The 7,240-nt window shown below is 35.4% G+C and overlaps 1 long non-coding RNA gene across 1 annotated transcript in view; it reads right to left on the bottom strand.

Annotated features, from left to right (window-relative positions):
• Positions 1-371: 371 nt before the first annotated feature.
• LOC138702226 (uncharacterized) overlaps positions 372-7,240 on the bottom strand; it is a 231,417-nt gene continuing 224,548 nt past the window's right edge. The window contains exon 3 of the long non-coding RNA XR_011332818.1: positions 372-438. This is a non-coding gene — a long non-coding RNA (uncharacterized lncRNA). The remainder of the gene's footprint in view (positions 439-7,240) is intronic.

Raw genomic sequence — 7,240 nt, 5'->3', positions numbered from 1 at the left:
ATCCTGAAATTTTATTCTGGAACATAAAGCTGTAAACGATAATCAATCAGAAAAAATTACACACCACCTTTTTATCATCACGGAATATAATGTTATTGTACAGATGTTTCTGCAGCACATCGTCTCTGAAGAACGGAGATATTTGGAGAACAAATTAGGACACAATTTAGAGAATACTACAGCGGTTACGGCAGACTAAAATATTATAGGGAATAAGTAAAGAGGTGTTCTCGGAAAAGGTAATATAATAAGTACTCCAGTCACGTTTTCTCTATGTTACGTAAGACAGAAAAAATGTAACAAGCCTTTTAGGGTTCTCTGAATTAGTAACGGAATTTGAATTAAGTTATTCCTTTTATTTGTGTTTATTTACTTACTCTAATTATCCTGGACCTTTTCTCTGTTTCTAGAAATGGCTGCAAACTTGGCGATTCTTACCTGAAAACAAAAGAAATCAAAATTAATATATGCTATGAAATTTTATTGCCTAGGATTCGCGTTATGGAATGTGCGCTGGTTCGAGTCCTCATAGGGGAAGAAATTTTCTCATGAAATATCGACCAGTGTATGGGACCGGTGCCCACCAAGCATCGTGATGCACTTGGGCAGCTACGATAGGTAGCGAAATCCGGTTACGCAAACCAGCTATAATGGCTGAGGGGGCTCATCGTTCTAACCACACGATACCTCCATTCTTGGTAGCAGCCGGCTGGTCGGTCTTGGCCCTTCATAGGCTGTAGCGACACGGATGATTATTATTATTATTATTATTATTATTATTATTACTATGAAATTTTGTATTACTACATTCTTGCGTTTAGATTTAAATACCAGTATTTCATCTTTGGAAGAAATAGCATTAATTTTTTTTAGAGATTCATTGCATATAGTAAATTATCATTTGTACAGTCATATAAATGAATAATAAAAATTGCCCCGTTAGATGTAACTGCTCTTTTAATTTATAGCCACCTCGATTAAATAAATAATGATAGAAATTACATTCAGAAAAAAATCTTTAATTAAGAAATTTATTTTTTTTTATTGAATGATTAGTAGGCTGAACCTTTTAATGATTACCCTTTAAGAAAGGGCAGCTACCCAAAATTTTGGGGTGTTTCTCTTTGTACCTAGTTGTTCGTCATTCCTTCATACTATTTATAAGGCATGTTATTTGTAATACAGTATTCTATTTGTAAGACTTGTATCTCCACAGCCATTGAAAATTTAACACATGACTATACGAACATTTTTTATAAAAATAGTCCATACTATAACGCCTTAAAATACTCACTTTTCCTCCGTAATCACCCTGTATATTAGTAATTTCGTTTGGGCATTTTCCATTAGACCTATTATCCTGTCGTTCTCTTTACCGACTTTTAACAAGTAGGCCTACAGTTCATAACAGAGATCTTGTGGTGAAGGAAAACGAATTTACTTTAGTATAATAAACCCATTTTAAGATTGTAATAACGAGATAATATTTTGAACGAGATGAGCCCGAAAATTCGCAATGAAATTATCTAACATTCGCCTTACAGTTGAAGTAAACAAGAAGAAGAAAATTAACCATAAAATCAGACCAATCAGAGTCCGAACTCACGTCCTTAAACAATATCAGTGTACAGACCACTCTTGCTAACCTCAAGACCAAACCGCAGGATATGACTATTTTAAACACGTTTATGATGCAGTAGGGATAGTAGGTGTAGTCTTGCGCCTTGCTAACCGTATTACCACAGTCCATCTACGTCTGAATGTGAGTTTTTTGTAAATTCTCAGAAGACCGTCGATGAAAAGTGTACCAATTCTTGTACAAGAGAAAATGACGAAGAAGAAAATGAAGGAAAAGGAACTTATGAATAAGGAGCGGATTTTTATGTGTTAAAAAATGTAAATATATTTATTTTTATTCGCTAAAAAGTACGAAAATATTTGCTACAAATAAAAAAAATATTTTTTTTAATATGACAAAAATACCTTACTTAGCTTGGAAAAAAAAATGTTACTAGGTACTCACCAACCACACTTGAGTGCTAGTAATTGGCAGAGAATTGCAGTGAACAACAAAGGTCATCTCCAAATTCTCCATCACAAGTGCATGCCGATTATCTCTGAACAACGACTTATACTGTGAAAACGATATTTCCACATCACAGGACGTCAGACGTGTATATTTAAAGAGAGGAATATCACAAACAAACACCGTCAATTTCACCTACAGACACACCCTCCAATACTTGAGCAACTTTACACATTTTTTTATATCCACTGCTTTTCCCAAACACATTCTGGAATTTGTCCCTTAGTACTTGTACTTCTGAACCTGGTAGCGAGTCTAGTTTAATTTTCACGGCACGCACCTCCCTGTTTCAGACAACAGGTTTTTGGATGTTTCGAGTTTTTCTTATGGTTGTCACACAAAAAGCTTAAATTTGCAGGAAAGCCAAATCTTTTTTAAACAACCATCTTTCAGTATATCTTGAAGGATATCGATTGACGAAGTCCGATAACAGGGAATCACAACAAGACGTATTGCCTTACTTGATGGACATGAGCGAGAGGCGAGAGATTTGTTTAAATTAAATAATGTTCATACCCGAGCTCTTAACTGTTGTGTTTCACAAACAAAGCGTGGAATGAAATCATCTTCAGCAACAATAAACATTCCTAATCATGTGTTGCAAAACCTCTCTTCCTTGTCCATGTTAATTTATTCTCTAATAATAACACTGATTTGCTGCCTAGCAATTCTCAGAACTTGAGGCAATACTATTACAAAAATGGATCACGGATACACCACACAGGGCTTAGAAACAAGAAGCAACCAAGAATTCTTAAAAAGAGAACGTACTTCTGAGTGACATATTTGATTTAGTTTTAAAATGTTAAAAAATTCTTGTAAAAAATTATTATGTAAAAAAGCTCCAAGATTTTTGTGTTTACAGTAGATTTCCTGAAAATAAATATTTACATAATTGTTTTGTGAAAATATGTTTTTATGTGAAATAAAATTCGGGTTTTAAACTTGAAACTTCATGTTCGGAATTTTTAACTTTGTTAATTGTGTTTTATCACACGCAAAAACAATATTTAATTACATAGAAATCAGCTCCTTATGAAGATTAATTTCTACATTATTTGGTATGCAATACAGGGATGCTATTGGTAAAAATGGAAAGAAAGATGACGAAAGACGGGAAACATTTTCTTTGAAAACATAAATTCCTAGAAAAACCCTCTACGATGAAACACTGTATATTTCAGACAGATAGGCCCAACACAAACGGACAACTTAATATGTGAAACGCATTTATTGCAACTACGCGACCAAAAAACAAAACACTATCAGTAAGAAGCAAATGGAGGGAAAGGAGTCAATTTTTACGCTGTGGGTGGACTATGGGCGTTGTTTGACCAGTCAGTTGTGACCGTTAACATCTTCATATTAAAGTCCTGCTATCGTTTCCAATTCTACTCACAGCAACTCCATCTATACGTGGTTAGGAGAACTAAATCTCTCTCTCTCTCTCTCTCTCTCTCTCTCTCTGCACCACAACTTACAGCAATTCTTTTTATTATTATTGCAGGCGTTTATTATGGCGTAAGAGAGGGAAGGGTTGGGTGGAACTGGACCTGAAACGAAAACAAGATAAGCCCTGAGCTATGGAATAACTGAAACAAACGGTTGAAATGTAAAGTATAACATTGGTTCGGTCATTAACTGGGTATTTTGCAGCGTGTGTGTATACACCATTTCATATAATGCAGAAATGCAGAATGCATTAGTTCTAAATTGCATGCGTCAGTGTGTATGTATATGTGTTTGGAACGAAACAAGACTACGTTAAATATACCGCTAGTTTTGATATCATTAAACAACTACAAACATTCATTCCAGGCTGTAAAACAACAAAGCCATTGAATACGAAAAAAAAAATGTTTATAACTATGGACATAAAATAGCAAGGCAACTGACCAACACAAGAGATCGAGGAACGAATAAAAATTCTATTTTTAGATGGGTTAATATGTACGTATAATAGTCGGTATAGGTCTACTACTGTCTTCCTCCGACGACTTTAGCGCTGGGACCTGTGGTATTCTTTCCATCTGTGCGGGGGTGTTGCAGGTAGATTCTTTTGTTGCTACAGCCAACCCGAGCCGAGCGGAGTGGGAAGTATTAATCGCTCAAAAATATGCAGTCTTCGGTCTTCTCCCTGATGTTAGCTATGTTAATATTATATGAATTACTCATTAAATATTTCACCGTTATAAGTCATTTTTAAGGAAACGTGCTGTGGAAAATTTTTGGTTTTATTCTATTGGAATTTTAGAATACTTGTGATTGGTATCGTAAAAAACAGATTCCTATAATGTCATGTGAAAATCATTTGTTGGTGATGTCTTAAAATACAAAATCAAGTAGTTATACTTCTCAAGTGAGTTCAGCAGTACAGTATATTTAAATTGATTACTTTACAAATTTAATTCAATTCTGCTAATCACAAAAAATTTTATAGTATGATTCTTCTTTTCATTTATATTATTGTAGTTGTATTATGATTTTACTTTTTATTTATTTTATTGTATTTGTATTTCTGGTGGTGTGATGGCCTAAACTTTACCAAAATAAATAATAAATAAATAATAAATAAATAAATAATAAATAAAATGTTCTACAATACTTTCCTTATCTGAACACGTAAGTACGAATGGTTGTATCTCTATCTCGCCAAAAATACGTTAGAAAACTTATAACCATACTGCTCTCGTAAATTGGGCGAATGTTTTCAGTATGATTGTACTTCCTTCCAGACTGTCGCTGTCACTGTCCCCTCCCACTACAGTACCGCGCTACACTAGTCTGAACTGCATTCCTCTCAGTACTAAACTCCTCAGAGGATGACAGTACGCATAAAGTATCCTATGTCGTTCCCAAGCTTATACGTACAGTACGTTAGTCACAATGAAAACATATTAGACAGCTCGGGTATTTGTTCAACAATCTATTCCAACAAAGCATCTTATTTATCACACTGTCTGTTTTTGCCCACACCCCCGCATTTGTCTGTACCTATGGCAGTATTTCATGTCTTCGTCCCATTTGTCCAACAATCTCTCCCTCTCCTCACAATCATCCACTATGGACTAGTGTTTACCAAGCTAGCCGTCCAATCCGCTGTTCGCCAATTCAAAACCGGCAGAGCCGAGGCAATGGATTTTAAAGAGCGTCGAAAGCCATAGATTAGGCGTGGGCGTTAATACCGTAAGGCCCGGTTTTATAAATACGGTTAATCTAAAGATTATGTTAAACTTAAGTTAAAGCTAACCGTGAGTTTAATTCAACGTGCTGTATTACAGAATCTCGGTTAATTTAAACCAGTGGTGGGCAAAATGAACGCAACCCACAAGACGGGATTTAAATGGCAACTACATACTGTGGGAGGAGTTGCACTCTACAGTGCAGTGACGGATTTACAGACAGTTGCGTCACTACACTCCTACCTACCATTATTAGAATAGTACATTCACGTGATATTTAATTAATCATTTTTCCAAGCAATTTCTTCGAAATTGGGATTTATATCTGTGCATGCTATTTTCAGTTGCGCAAAGAGATGAGCATCGCTTAAGCGGAATCTGTGGCTGGACTTTACTAATTTTATTTTATAAAACAGCTATTCGCATTGGTAGATTGATGAATACGTACCGCCATTTCCCATAACTATGGTCCTGGAACACAACTATGGTCCACGATACAACCATTCAAAAATCATTGTAGAAGTAACATAGTCCGTTCGTAGATAGCTGCAGTGACTTGAATTAAAACTACAGTACAGCAAAAATATAGATAAACGAGGTACTACGTTATGGAGTACAGAATTTGAATAGTTGTATTGTGGACAATAGCTATGTTCCAGGACCATATTTATGGGAAATGACGGCACTCATTATTTTTGAATCAAACTGTCTAAGCAGTGAATATGTAGTACTGGACATCTTTTAAAAAATTTTAGCCCCCAGTAGACCTCCACATTCTGCTTTCAAGAAGCCATCATTCTGCAAATCCAGTATCTTTAACTGCAATTCTGGGATAACATTTTGAATTTAAACTTGAAAAGAAGTGACAAAAATATTGAAATCTTTCTCCATCCTTTGAAAGTCACTGAATCTGTGTACTTTGAACTCGTATAACAGGTGATTTATTTTAAGAATGTACATATTTAAGTTCGCGCCCTGAATATTTGTAACTAATCCTAAACATGAGAAATAAAAGAACCGCCTTTCTTGTAAGTGTGATATCCTCTCGATTCATATGATTCTGCGAAAGAAGTTGTATCACTAATGAAGCTCCTAAGTACAGCAATCCAGTATAATCCGTCACATACACGCGCAGTATTTTCATGGAGTGGGGGAAGGGGAAGGTAGGGGGTAAGTTTGATGCTTTGCGGAGGTCTGACATCACTGCGGCAATGCCGCAGGAATGCCCATCATTGAGTTAAACCGTAGTGGAATACGATTAGTATTACTGCTAGGAAAGAAAAGAACATCGCAACTGTTTAATTATATCACTGATTTAAAGTAGCCGACGCTCGTGGAGAATCTTCATTAAGAAACATCTTTGTTCTTCGATATCAGAGAGAGTATCATAAAGAAAACCTAAAGAGGACCAATACCGCGTACTTCAGCATGCTTGTCAGACTTAACCTCAAATAGTTTCTTAACGCTGGCTACCAACGTTATACTCCCAAACACAATGCAGCCAAACTGAACCTTGCTTGACCATCCGCGACGTAACTCCACACAGAATTAAGTGAGTAATGAACTAATAATACTAGTGTGAGTAATTTATGTGTTGTCTAGAATATTTATGAAACAGAATTCAGTCAAACAAAATTATTTTTACCATTCTAGTAAAATTAGGTAATATTATATAAATCAGGCCCCAGTTTCGGACACCTGCGAAATCTTCTATCGTTTTCAGTATGCCTACTACCAGAGGGAAAATAGCGCAGCGCAACTAGTGACTGATGCAGAGATTCAACAGAATGTTCTCAAAAATAAAAAATAAATCATTTATCTTTTAAAATAATCTTTAAATTCTGTCCCTAAAACACATATTTGTGCACTTTCTCATTTTTCTGTTGCATATTGTATCCGAGTTTCAATTTTTCGAAAATTAGGACTATGAGCCTAATTCTAAAGGTTAGGACTGTCTGCTTCGAAAGCCTCA

This window comes from Periplaneta americana, chromosome 6 (genome assembly GCF_040183065.1).
Source record: "Periplaneta americana isolate PAMFEO1 chromosome 6, P.americana_PAMFEO1_priV1, whole genome shotgun sequence".
In the NCBI taxonomy this organism is placed as follows: domain Eukaryota; kingdom Metazoa; phylum Arthropoda; class Insecta; order Blattodea; family Blattidae; genus Periplaneta; species Periplaneta americana.
The sequence above is the reverse complement of the archived record's forward strand: the minus strand, read 5'-3'. Positions and strand labels throughout refer to the sequence as shown.